The sequence below is a fragment of the Myxine glutinosa genome, chromosome 1, assembly GCF_964187855.1.
Source record: "Myxine glutinosa chromosome 1, kmMyxGlut1.1, whole genome shotgun sequence".
NCBI classification, from domain to species: domain Eukaryota; kingdom Metazoa; phylum Chordata; class Myxini; order Myxiniformes; family Myxinidae; genus Myxine; species Myxine glutinosa.
The window spans coordinates 357,194,820-357,209,201 of record NC_136261.1 but is presented as its reverse complement, the minus strand read 5'-3'; the positions used below and the strand labels follow the sequence as shown (position 1 = coordinate 357,209,201).

General features: G+C 45.0%; 1 non-coding gene across 1 annotated transcript; it reads left to right on the top strand.

The window, feature by feature from the left end:
• Positions 1–13,372: 13,372 nt before the first annotated feature.
• Positions 13,373–13,444, top strand: TRNAP-UGG (transfer RNA proline (anticodon UGG)). The gene has a single exon. It is a non-coding gene; the product is annotated as a tRNA-Pro (tRNA).
• Positions 13,445–14,382: the final 938 nt, after the last annotated feature.

The following is a 14,382-nucleotide window of genomic DNA, read 5'->3' as shown; positions in this document are numbered from 1 at the left end:
GGTGCTGTAAGAGCGACTGTGCGTTAACACCCGGTGGTCAGCGGCTGCATCTCCACTCTTTGTTATCATTCAGGCTGCCTTCTGCGTTTTAATATTAATCTCGTCATTATTTTGAGTTTTTTTATTGGGTAGTCATAATGAAAATGGGGGTAGTAGTTTTTCTCGTAACAGGCGGCCTGTCTTATTTAGTTTGATTGACGGTACGGCCTCCCGCTCACATTTCCCACAGGAATTGCAGTGAAGCGGTTCAGGTTCGGTAGATGTTCGGTAAATGTTTCTTTAAAATGTTGTTGCTATGCATGTAGCCTATATGGATGGAATAAAATTCCATGTCTGTTGGAAATATTTTATTGATGTGGTGTCATAATTAAACTTAATGTTAAACTTAATGTTGATATGGCACACTAATTAAGAAGAACATTTCAAACTGGCACTTCATGTCAAAAAGGTTGCCGACCCCTGGTCTAGACTCTAATTTTGTTTCGGATGCGAGAGGTCCCGGGTTCAAATCCGGGACGAGCCCTTTGATTGAACTTTTATACCTTCTTGATTTCATGGACACCTGCCAAAGCATCCTTCATGATTTCGTGGAGACCTGCCAAAGCCTTGGAATGATCTGAAGGGAAATTGCATTAGGTTGAGGCAGAAGTGTTCAGTGAATTGTTGGGCTTTTGCGAAAGCAAAAACTTTTTATCCAAAGTCTCGGCTTGTGGGAGAGCTATAACACAGAACAGAACAGACCCTAATAAACCAACAACCTATTGGCTTGTTGGTCTCGAGGTATGTTTTTTGCTTCGGGTGTGATAGGTCCTCGGTTAAAATCCCAGAGGTGCCCTGATGATTCGTCTTTTAAACATTGTTTGTTGGAGGGTTTGAGAATCAGTGGAAGGATCTGAGGATGCGTTATGTTGAATTTGAGGTAGTTTGTTTTATTCATTGATGTGTTTTTGGAAAAGGAAAACTCTTTATGCAAGGCCTCGTAGCATGGAAGACCTACAACACAGAACAGAACAGACCCTAATAAACCATCAATGTATTGACTCGTTGGTCCAGAGTTATGATTCTTCCTTTGGGTGTGAGAGATCGCGGCCTCATTATCCTGGATGAGTCCTCAAAATTAATCTTTTATACTTCTTTGTTTGTTTGTTGGAGAGCTTGAGAATCAGTGGAAGGACCTGAGGATGCGTTATGTTGAATTTGAGGTAGTTTGTTTCGTTCATTGATGGGTTTTTGGAAAAGGAAAACTCTTTATGCAAGGCCTCGGAGCGTGGAAGACCTACAACACAGAACAGAACAGACCCTAATAAACCAACAATGTATTGGCTCGTTGGTCCAGAGTTATGATTCTTCCTTTGGGTGTGAGAGATCGCGGCCTCATCATCCTGGATGAGTCCTCAAAATTAATCTTTTATACTTCTTTGTTTGTTTGTTGGAGAGCTTGAGAAGCAGTGGAAGGATCTGAGGGTGAATCATGGTGGTTTGAGGCAGTCAAGTTCAGTGTATTGATGGGCTGCTGCAAAGCCAAAAACTCTTGGTCCTATTTTGATGGTCCTGGAAATGATATAGCACAGAAGAGAACAGAGCCTAACACCAACAACAAGGATGGTTCGTTGGTCTGGAGGTATGATTCTAGGTTCGGGTGCGAGAGGTCCTGGGTTAAAATCCCAGACGAGCCCTGATGATTCATCTTTGAAACGTTGTTTGTTGAAGGGTTTGAGAATCAGTGGAAGGATCTGAGGATGTGTTATGTTGAATTTGAGGTAGTTTGTTTCGTTCATTAATGGGTTTTTGGAAAAGGAAAACTCTTTATGCAAGGCCTCGGAGCACGGAAGACCGACAACACAGAACAGAACAGATCCTAATTAAACCAACAATGTATTGGCTCGTTGGACCAGAGTTATGATTCTTGCTTTGGGTGGAGAGGTCGCGGCTTCATCACCCTGGATGAGTCCTCAAAGTTAATCTTTTGAACTTCCTTTCTTTGTTTGATGGAGAGCTTGAGAAGCAGTGGAAGGATTTGAGGGTGACTTCTGTTGTGTTTGAGGTCGTCGTGTCTTGATCATTGATGGGCTTTTGGAAAAGCATGAACTCTTTGTCCAAATTTCATGCTCCTGAAAGAGCTGTGACACAGAAGAGAACAGAGCCTAACACATATAATAAGATTGGTTCGTTGGTCTAGAGCAGGGGCGGGCCAACCTTTTCAGAGTGAGGGCCAGATGAGACTTTTGGAAGGAGATCGCGGGCCGGAGTCAAAAACGAAATCTCAGAATTACTATATTTTGTTTACATGAATAGATTGTACAAAAATTGCATTGAACACTCTACAAATCAATGAGACTGCTGGTGCTGTTTGCCATGAAGAAGTATTTCCATGTCTGGCTCGATGGTTGAGGTAGACAACAGAAGAATGTCATTGAGGTGGCGGTCCGAGAGTTGGGAGCGAAGGTGAGACTTCGTGTACTTCATTTTCGAGAAGAGCTGTTCACAGCAGTAGGTGCTGCCGAACATGGCCACAATGCGTTGGACATGGGCAATGTATTTTTGAAAATTGTTAGAAGGGAGAACGGTGTCGCGGAAGAAGGACAATGGAGAAGAGGTGCGGAACTTCGCCTTCATTTCATCGTTGCACTGCAGCTCCACCAACTCCATCTGTAAGGAGGCAGGGGCGTCTTCCACGGGGAAGTCAAAGGGAGCAGTGAAAAGCTTGAAGCATCAAAAGTCTTTGCCTTGCAGCTTTATGTTGAGGGTGTTCAGGTGCGCCGTGATGTCCGTGAGCAGGGCCAGGCGAGCTAGCCACCGCGGATCAGAGAATTGATCAGCGTGGGGAAGGTTCTTCTGACGTAGAAAGGTGGCAATCTCCTGCTGTAGGTCGCACACCCGAGACAGCATGGCCCCACGACTCAGCCAGCGTACCTCACAGAAGTAGAGCAGGTCGTTGTAGTGCACGTTCACCTCGTCCATCAGTGCCTGGAACTGACGATGGTTAAGGCTGCGGGAGAGGATGGAGTTGACGACCTTCACCACGACAGACATGACACCAACGAGGTTGGCAGACTTAGCGCACAGGGACTCTTGGTGGATGATGCAGTGCATCTTGTTAATGGGCTGAGTGTATCCGGCGGCTGCACAGTGACGCACTAGCAGCGAAGCGGCGCCCTTCTTCTCACCAACCATCGCCGGGGCACCGTCGGTCGTCACACACACAAGACGGGAGAGGTCCAGGGAGTGCTGATCAACACACAGAAGCACGGCGTCGCAGATGTCTTTCCCAGTGGTGGTGTCGCACAGCGGGACAAGCTGGAGGAATTCCTCACACACTTGAAAGTCAGCGGTGACGCCACGGATGAAAACGGACAGCTGGGCCGTGTCCTTTGTGTCGGTGCTCTCATCCAGAGCGAGGGAAAAGGCGACGAAATTTGAGCTGCGTGTTTTGAGTGAGTCGTGCACGTTTTCCGACATATCCTCGATGCGGCGACGAACGGTGCGGGACGAAAGGCTCACGTTCTCAAAGGCGGAACGCTGCTCTGGACAGACGGAGTCCACTACAGCGAGGAGGCATTCCTTGATGAAGTCCCCATCCGCGAATGGCTTCATTCGGCGAGCAAGGATGCGGGAGACTTCATAACTGGCGCGCGTCACCTTTTCGGCCTCAGTATTCTGCTTGCGGAAGAGTGAAGTTTGTTTCTCCAAGTTGCCTGATAGTCTAACCATGGCGTCCTTCCTTTCGGTGGCAGACACCGACGCGAAGTTTGACGAGCGGTGCTCTGTCTCCCAGTGGCGGCGCACGTTGTACTCTTTTAGGACAGCCAAAGTCTTCAAGCATATGAGGCACTGGGCCTGTCCAAAGCGCTCGATGAAGAAGTACTTCTCCCACTCAGGGTTGAAGATCCGACGCTCGAGGTCCACTTTCCTCTTCTTAACACGCTGGGTCGCAGACATGATGAGCTGAAAAGGAAGAAAATTAGGTATATCAGCAATGAATAAATGATGTAACAGCAAGCAATCTGGGGCACAAAAAATCTCGGAAGACGAATTGTACAGATGAATGTATTTATTTTGCGCGCACGTGGCCAACGCTGAATATGACACAGTTTCACCGTAAAACTGAAATACAGGAAATGAATCAGTCTGCATACTTTTTTTTTTAAAGAGTTCGTTTTCCTTTTAAACAAAAGTTCGTCAATTTCGTTTTCCTTTTAAACAAAAGTTCGTCAATTTATTTTTTCTTTTACAAACAGAAAGTTCGTTATATATTTTTTTTCTTTACAAATAAAAAGTTCGTTATATTTTTATTTTTACAAATAAAAAGGGAGAATAAAATTATTTAAACGCAGCAAATGAAAGATAATAACATGTTCTAACAAACAAAACAAAGCAAATTGAAAGAAAGTGAAAATTGAAATAGGTTTAGAGAACTCTGCGTCGCTTACCTCTTTGTTGCAAGTTATTTGTCTCAGACACCAACGTTTGTCGCAAGCTGACTGAATCGGAAGGACGTCCGTATCACATGCCGGCTGATTTGAAAAGACCGCCTATCAGCAAGCAGGCGGTGTCTAGGCAAGACAGTTCCCCGTGCGCATGTCTTCCGGAAGAGGACGGTGCTGAAGACAAAATGTCCCTTTCTTGAATTCAGACCGGCTAAATATAAACTCTTACATTTACAAATGATATGAGTTTTACTGGGAGGTCCGTGGGCCGGATTGCAATAATAAAGCCTAGCAGGGTGGCGGGCCGGACGCTAAGCCTTCGCGGGCCGGATGTGGCCCGCGGGCCGGGGTTTGCCCGCCCCTGGTCTAGAGGTATGTTTTTTGCTTCGGGTGTGATAGGTCCTGGGTTAAAATCCCAGAGGTGCCCTGATGATTCGTCTTTTAAACATTGTTTGTTGGAGGGTTTGAGAATCAGTGGAAGGATCTGAGGATGCGTTATGTTGAATTTGAGGTTGTTTGTTTCGTTCATTGATGGGTTTTTGGAAAAGGAAAACTCTTTATGCAAGGCCACGGAGCACGGAAGACCGACAACACAGAACAGAACAGATCCTAATTAAACCAACAATGTATTGGCTCGTTGGACCAGAGTTATGATTCTTGCTTTGGGTGGAGAGGTCGCGGCTTCATCACCCTGGATGAGTCCTCAAAGTTAATCTTTTGAACTTCCTTTCTTTGTTTGATGGAGAGCTTGAGAAGCAGTGGAAGGATTTGAGGGTGACTTCTGTTGTGTTTGAGGTCGTCGTGTCTTGATCATTGATGGGCTTTTGGAAAAGCATGAACTCTTTGTCCAAATTTCATGCTCCTGAAAGAGCTGTGACACAGAAGAGAACAGAGCCTAACACATATAATAAGATTGGTTCGTTGGTCTAGAGCAGGGGCGGGCCAACCTTTTCAGAGTGAGGGCCAGATGAGACTTTTGGAAGGAGATCGCGGGCCGGAGTCAAAAACGAAATCTCAGAATTACTATATTTTGTTTACATGAATAGATTGTACAAAAATTGCATTGAACACTCTACAAATCAATGAGACTGCTGGTGCTGTTTGCCATGAAGAAGTATTTCCATGTCTGGCTCGATGGTTGAGGTAGACAACAGAAGAATGTCATTGAGGTGGCGGTCCGAGAGTTGGGAGCGAAGGTGAGACTTCGTGTACTTCATTTTCGAGAAGAGCTGTTCACAGCAGTAGGTGCTGCCGAACATGGCCACAATGCGTTGGACATGGGCAATGTATTTTTGAAAATTGTTAGAAGGGAGAACGGTGTCGCGGAAGAAGGACAATGGAGAAGAGGTGCGGAACTTCGCCTTCATTTCATCGTTGCACTGCAGCTCCACCAACTCCATCTGTAAGGAGGCAGGGGCGTCTTCCACGGGGAAGTCAAAGGGAGCAGTGAAAAGCTTGAAGCATCAAAAGTCTTTGCCTTGCAGCTTTATGTTGAGGGTGTTCAGGTGCGCCGTGATGTCCGTGAGCAGGGCCAGGCGAGCTAGCCACCGCGGATCAGAGAATTGATCAGCGTGGGGAAGGTTCTTCTGACGTAGAAAGGTGGCAATCTCCTGCTGTAGGTCGCACACCCGAGACAGCATGGCCCCACGACTCAGCCAGCGTACCTCACAGAAGTAGAGCAGGTCGTTGTAGTGCACGTTCACCTCGTCCATCAGTGCCTGGAACTGACGATGGTTAAGGCTGCGGGAGAGGATGGAGTTGACGACCTTCACCACGACAGACATGACACCAACGAGGTTGGCAGACTTAGCGCACAGGGACTCTTGGTGGATGATGCAGTGCATCTTGTTAATGGGCTGAGTGTATCCGGCGGCTGCACAGTGACGCACTAGCAGCGAAGCGGCGCCCTTCTTCTCACCAACCATCGCCGGGGCACCGTCGGTCGTCACACACACAAGACGGGAGAGGTCCAGGGAGTGCTGATCAACACACAGAAGCACGGCGTCGCAGATGTCTTTCCCAGTGGTGGTGTCGCACAGCGGGACAAGCTGGAGGAATTCCTCACACACTTGAAAGTCAGCGGTGACGCCACGGATGAAAACGGACAGCTGGGCCGTGTCCTTTGTGTCGGTGCTCTCATCCAGAGCGAGGGAAAAGGCGACGAAATTTGAGCTGCGTGTTTTGAGTGAGTCGTGCACGTTTTCCGACATATCCTCGATGCGGCGACGAACGGTGCGGGACGAAAGGCTCACGTTCTCAAAGGCGGAACGCTGCTCTGGACAGACGGAGTCCACTACAGCGAGGAGGCATTCCTTGATGAAGTCCCCATCCGCGAATGGCTTCATTCGGCGAGCAAGGATGCGGGAGACTTCATAACTGGCGCGCGTCACCTTTTCGGCCTCAGTATTCTGCTTGCGGAAGAGTGAAGTTTGTTTCTCCAAGTTGCCTGATAGTCTAACCATGGCGTCCTTCCTTTCGGTGGCAGACACCGACGCGAAGTTTGACGAGCGGTGCTCTGTCTCCCAGTGGCGGCGCACGTTGTACTCTTTTAGGACAGCCAAAGTCTTCAAGCATATGAGGCACTGGGCCTGTCCAAAGCGCTCGATGAAGAAGTACTTCTCCCACTCAGGGTTGAAGATCCGACGCTCGAGGTCCACTTTCCTCTTCTTAACACGCTGGGTCGCAGACATGATGAGCTGAAAAGGAAGAAAATTAGGTATATCAGCAATGAATAAATGATGTAACAGCAAGCAATCTGGGGCACAAAAAATCTCGGAAGACGATTTGTACAGATGAATGTATTTATTTTGCGCGCACGTGGCCAACGCTGAATATGACACAGTTTCACCGTAAAACTGAAATACAGGAAATGAATCAGTCTGCATACTTTTTTTTTTAAAGAGTTCGTTTTCCTTTTAAACAAAAGTTCGTCAATTTCGTTTTCCTTTTAAACAAAAGTTCGTCAATTTATTTTTTCTTTTACAAACAGAAAGTTCGTTATATATTTTTTTTCTTTACAAATAGAAAGTTCGTTATATTTTTATTTTTACAAATAAAAAGGGAGAATAAAATTATTTAAACGCAGCAAATGAAAGATAATAACATGTTCTAACAAACAAAACAAAGCAAATTGAAAGAAAGTGAAAATTGAAATAGGTTTAGAGAACTCTGCGTCGCTTACCTCTTTGTTGCAAGTTATTTGTCTCAGACACCAACGTTTGTCGCAAGCTGACTGAATCGGAAGGACGTCCGTATCACATGCCGGCTGATTTGAAAAGACCGCCTATCAGCAAGCAGGCGGTGTCTAGGCAAGACAGTTCCCCGTGCGCATGTCTTCCGGAAGAGGACGGTGCTGAAGACAAAATGTCCCTTTCTTGAATTCAGACCGGCTAAATATAAACTCTTACATTTACAAATGATATGAGTTTTACTGGGAGGTCCGTGGGCCGGATTGCAATAATAAAGCCTAGCAGGGTGGCGGGCCGGACGCTAAGCCTTCGCTGGCCGGATGTGGCCCGCGGGCCGGGGTTTGCCCGCCCCTGGTCTAGAGGTATGTTTTTTGCTTCGGGTGTGATAGGTCCTGGGTTAAAATCCCAGAGGTGCCCTGATGATTCGTCTTTTAAACATTGTTTGTTGGAGGGTTTGAGAATCAGTGGAAGGATCTGAGGATGCGTTATGTTGAATTTGAGGTTGTTTGTTTCGTTCATTGATGGGTTTTTGGAAAAGGAAAACTCTTTATGCAAGGCCTCGTAGCGTGGAAGACCTACAACACAGAACAGAACAGACCCTAATAAACCATCAATGTATTGACTCGTTGGTCCAGTGTTATGATTCTTCCTTTGGGTGTGAGAGATCGCGGCCTCATTATCCTGGATGAGTCCTCATAATTCATCTTTTATACTTCTTCTTTGTTTGTTGGAGAGCTTGAGAAGCAGTGGAAGGATCTGAGGGTGACTTCTGTTGTGTTTGAGGTCAGCGTGTTTAGATGATTGACCGGCTTTTGCAAAAGCAAAAACTCTTTATCCAAAGTCTCGGCTTGTGGGAGAGCTATAACACAGAACCGAACAGACCCTAATAAACCAACAAAGTATTGGCTCGTTGGTCTCGAGGTATGTTTTTGCTTCGGGTGTGATAGGTCCTGGGTTAAAATCCCAGAGGTGCCCTGATGATTCGTCTTTTAAACATTGTTTGTTGGAGGGTTTGAGAATCAGTGGAAGGATCTGAGGATGCGTTATGTTAAATTTGGGGTAGTTTGTTTCGTTCATTGATGGGTTTTTGGAAAAGGAAAACTCTTCATGCAAGGCCTCGTAGCGTGGAAGACCTACAACACAGAACAGAACAGACCCTAATAAACCAACAATGTATTGGCTCGTTGGTCCAGAGTTATGATTCTTCCTTTGGGTGTGAGAGATCGCGGCCTCATCATCCTGGATGAGTCCTCAAAACTAATCTTTTATACTTCTTTGTTTGTTTGTTGGAGAGCTTGAGAAGCAGTGGAAGGATGTGAGGGTGACTTATGTTGTGTTTGAGGTCAGCGTGTTTAGATGATTGACCGGCTTTTGCAAAAGCAAAAAAGTCTTTGTCCAAATTTCATGCTCCTGAAACAGCTCAAACACAGAAGAAACAGAGTTTCAAAACTACAATACAATAAGGTTGGTTCGTTGGTCTAGAGTCTAGACTCTAGACTCTATTTTTGTTTCGGATGCGAGAGGTCCCGGGTTCAAATCCGGGACGAGCCCTTTGATTGAACTTTTATACCTTCTTGATTTCATGGACACCTGCCAAAGCATCCTTCATGATTTCGTGGAGACCTGCCAAAGCCTTGGAATGATCTGAAGGGAAATTGCATTAGGTTGAGGCAGAAGTGTTCAGTGAATTGTTGGGCTTTTGCGAAAGCAAAAACTTTTTATCCAAAGTCTCGGCTTGTGGGAGAGCTATAACACAGAACAGAACAGACCCTAATAAACCAACAACCTATTGGCTTGTTGGTCTCGAGGTATGTTTTTTGCTTCGGGTGTGATAGGTCCTGGGTTAAAATCCCAGAGGTGCCCTGATGAATCGTTTTTTAAACATTGTTTGTTGGAGGGTTTGAGAATCAGTGGAAGGATCTGAGGATGCGTTATGTTGAATTTGAGGTAGTTTGTTTCGTTCATTGATGGGTATTTGGAAAAGGAAAACTCTTTATGCAAAGCCTCGGAGCGTGGAAGACCTACAACACAGAACAGAACAGACCCTAATAAACCAACAATGTATTGGCTCGTTGGTCCAGACTTATGATTCTTCCTTTGGGTGTGAGAGATCGCGGCCTCATCATCCTGGATGAGTCCTCAAAATTAATCTTTTATACTTCTTTCTTTGTTTGTTGGAGAGCTTGAGAAGCAGTGGAAGGATCTGAGGGTGAATCATGGTGGTTTGAGGCAGTCAAGTTCAGTGTATTGATGGGCTGCTGCAAAGCCAAAAACTCTTGGTCCTATTTTGATGGTCCTGGAAATGATATAGCACAGAAGAGAACAGAGCCGAACACCAACAACAAGGATGGTTCGTTGGTCTGGAGCTATGATTCTAGCTTCGGGTGCGAGAGGTCCTGGGTTAAAATCCCAGACGAGCCCTGATGATTCATCTTTGAAACGTTGTTTGTTGAAGGGTTTGAGAATCAGTGGAAGGATCTGAGGATGTGTTATGTTGAATTTGAGGTAGCTTGTTTCGTTCATTGATGGGTTTTTGGAAAAGCAAAACTCTTTATGCAAGGCCTCGGAGCGCGGAAGACCGACAACACAGAACAGAACAGATCCTAATTAAACCAACAATGTATTGGCTCGTTGGACCAGAGTTATGATTCTTGCTTTGGGTCCTGGATGAGTCCACAAAATTAATCTTTCATACTTCTTTGTTTGTTTGTTGGAGAGCTTGAAAAGCAGTGGAAGGATCTGAGGGTGACTTATGTTGTGTTTGAGGTCAGCGTGTTTAGATGATTGACCGGCTTTTGCAAAAGCAAAAAAGTCTTTGTCCAAATTTCATGCTCCTGAAACAGCTCAAACACAGAAGAAACAGAGTTTCAAAACTACAATACAATAAGGTTGGTTCGTTGGTCTAGAGTCTAGACTCTAGACTCTATTTTTGTTTCGGATGCGAGAGGTCCCGGGTTCAAATCCGGGACGAGCCCTTTGATTGAACTTTTATACCTTCTTGATTTCATGGACACCTGCCAAAGCATCCTTCATGATTTCGTGGAGACCTGCCAAAGCCTTGGAATGATCTGAATGGAAATTGCATTAGGTTGAGGCAGAAGTGTTCAGTGAATTGTTGGGCTTTTGCGAAAGCAAAAACTTTTTATCCAAAGTCTCGGCTTGTGGGAGAGCTATAACACAGAACAGAACAGACCCTAATAAACCAACAACCTATTGGCTTGTTGGTCTCGAGGTATGTTTTTTGCTTCGGGTGTGATAGGTCCTGGGTTAAAATCCCAGAGGTGCCCTGATGAATCGTTTTTTAAACATTGTTTGTTGGAGGGTTTGAGAATCGGTGGAAGGATCTGAGGATGCGTTATGTTGAATTTGAGGTAGTTTGTTTCGTTCATTGATGGGTATTTGGAAAAGGAAAACTCTTTATGCAAAGCCTCGGAGCGTGGAAGACCTACAACACAGAACAGAACAGACCCTAATAAACCAACAATGTATTGGCTCGTTGGTCCAGAGTTATGATTCTTCCTTTGGGTGTGAGAGATCGCGGCCTCATCATCCTGGATGAGTCCTCAAAATTAATCTTTTATACTTCTTTCTTTGTTTGTTGGAGAGCTTGAGAAGCAGTGGAAGGATCTGAGGGTGAATCATGGTGGTTTGAGGCAGTCAAGTTCAGTGTATTGATGGGCTGCTGCAAAGCCAAAAACTCTTGGTCCTATTTTGATGGTCCTGGAAATGATATAGCACAGAAGAGAACAGAGCCGAACACCAACAACAAGGATGGTTCGTTGGTCTGGAGCTATGATTCTAGCTTCGGGTGCGAGAGGTCCTGGGTTAAAATCCCAGACGAGCCCTGATGATTCATCTTTGAAACGTTGTTTGTTGAAGGGTTTGAGAATCAGTGGAAGGATCTGAGGATGTGTTATGTTGAATTTGAGGTAGCTTGTTTCGTTCATTGATGGGTTTTTGGAAAAGCAAAACTCTTTATGCAAGGCCTCGGAGCGCGGAAGACCGACAACACAGAACAGAACAGATCCTAATTAAACCAACAATGTATTGGCTCGTTGGACCAGAGTTATGATTCTTGCTTTGGGTCCTGGATGAGTCCACAAAATTAATCTTTCATACTTCTTTGTTTGTTTGTTGGAGAGCTTGAAAAGCAGTGGAAGGATCTGAGGGTGACTTATGTTGTGTTTGAGGTCAGCGTGTTTAGATGATTGACCGGCTTTTGCAAAAGCAAAAAAGTCTTTGTCCAAATTTCATGCTCCTGAAACAGCTCAAACACAGAAGAAACAGAGTTTCAAAACTACAATACAATAAGGTTGGTTCGTTGGTCTAGAGTCTAGACTCTAGACTCCATTTTTGTTTCGGATGCGAGAGGTCCCGGATTCAAATCCGGGACGAGCCCTTTGATTGAACTTTTATACCTTCTTGATTTCATGGACACCTGCCAAAGCATCCTTCATGATTTCGTGGAGACCTGCCAAAGCCTTGGAATGATCTGAATGGAAATTGCATTAGGTTGAGGCAGAAGTGTTCAGTGAATTGTTGGGCTTTTGCGAAAGCAAAAACTTTTTATCCAAAGTCTCGGCTTGTGGGAGAGCTATAACACAGAACAGAACAGACCCTAATAAACCAACAACCTATTGGCTTGTTGGTCTCGAGGTATGTTTTTTGCTTCGGGTGTGATAGGTCCTGGGTTAAAATCCCAGAGGTGCCCTGATGAATCGTTTTTTAAACATTGTTTGTTGGAGGGTTTGAGAATCAGTGGAAGGATCTGAGGATGCGTTATGTTGAATTTGAGGTAGTTTGTTTCGTTCATTGATGGGTATTTGGAAAAGGAAAACTCTTTATGCAAAGCCTCGGAGCGTGGAAGACCTACAACACAGAACAGAACAGACCCTAATAAACCAACAATGTATTGGCTCGTTGGTCCAGAGTTATGATTCTTCCTTTGGGTGTGAGAGATCGCGGCCTCATCATCCTGGATGAGTCCTCAAAATTAATCTTTTCTACTTCTTTCTTTGTTTGTTGGAGAGCTTGAGAAGCAGTGGAAGGATCTGAGGGTGAATCATGGTGGTTTGAGGCAGTCAAGTTCAGTGTATTGATGGGCTTCTGCAAAGCCAAAAACTCTTGGTCCTATTTTGATGGTCCTGGAAATGATATAGCACAGAAGAGAACAGAGCCTAACACCAACAACAAGGATGGTTCGTTGGTCTGGAGCTATGATTCTAGCTTCGGGTGCGAGAGGTCCTGGGTTAAAATCCCAGACGAGCCCTGATGATTCATCTTTGAAACGTTGTTTGTTGAAGGGTTTGAGAATCAGTGGAAGGATCTGAGGATGTGTTATGTTGAATTTGAGGTAGCTTGTTTCGTTCATTGATGGGTTTTTGGAAAAGCAAAACTCTTTATGCAAGGCCTCGGAGCGCGGAAGACCGACAACACAGAACAGAACAGATCCTAATTAAACCAACAATGTATTGGCTCGTTGGACCAGAGTTATGATTCTTGCTTTGGGTGGAGAGGTCACGGCTTCATCACCCTGGATGAGTCCTCAAAATTAATCTTTTGAACTTCCTTTCTTTGTTTGATGGAGAGCTTGAGAAGCAGTGGAAGGATTTGAGGGTGACTTCTGTTGTGTTTGAGGTCGTCGTGTTTTGATCATTGATGGGCTTTTGCAAAAGCATGAACTCTTTGTCCAAATTTCATGCTCCTGAAAGAGCTGTGACACAGAAGAGAACAGAGCCGAACACATATGATAAGGTTGGTTCGTTGGTCTAGAGGTATGATTATCGCTTTGGGTGCGAGAGGTCCCGGGTTCAAATCCCGGACGAGCCCTTTGATTGAACTTTTATACCTTCTTGATTTGGTCGAGACCTGCCAAACCCTTGGAATGATCTGAAGAGAAATTGCATTAGGTTGAGGCAGAAGTGTTCAGTGAATTTTGGGCTTATGCAAAAGCAAAAACTTTTTGTCCAAAGTCTCAGCTTGTGGGAGAGCTATAACACAGAACAGAACAGACCCTAATAAACCAACAACGTATTGGCTCGTTGGTCTGGAGGTATGTTTTTTGCTTCGGGTGTGATAGGTCCTGGGTTAAAATCCCAGAGGTGCCCTGATGATTCGTCTTTTAAACATTGTTTGTTGGAGGGTTTGAGAATCAGTGGAAGGATCTGAGGATGCGTTATGTTGAATTTGAGGTTGTTTGTTTCGTTCATTGATGGGTTTTTGGAAAAGGAAAACTCTTTATGCAAGGCCTCGTAGCGTGGAAGACCTACAACACAGAACAGAACAGACCCTAATAAACCATCAATGTATTGACTCGTTGGTCCAGTGTTATGATTCTTCCTTTGGGTGTGAGAGATCGCGGCCTCATTATCCTGGATGAGTCCTCATAATTCATCTTTTATACTTCTTGTTTGTTTGTTGGAGAGCTTGAGAAGCAGTGGAAGGATCTGAGGGTGACTTCTGTTGTGTTTGAGGTCAGCGTGTTTAGATGATTGACCGGCTTTTGCAAAAGCAAAAACTCTTTATCCAAAGTCTCGGCTTGTGGGAGAGCTATAACACAGAACCGAACAGACCCTAATAAACCAACAAAGTATTGGCTCGTTGGTCTAGAGGTATGTTTTTGCTTCGGGTGTGATAGGTCCTGGGTTAAAATCCCAGAGGTGCCCTGATGATTCGTCTTTTAAACATTGTTTGTTGGAGGGTTTGAGAATCAGTGGAAGGATCTGAGGATGCGTTATGTTAAATTTGGGGTAGTTTGTTTCGTTCAT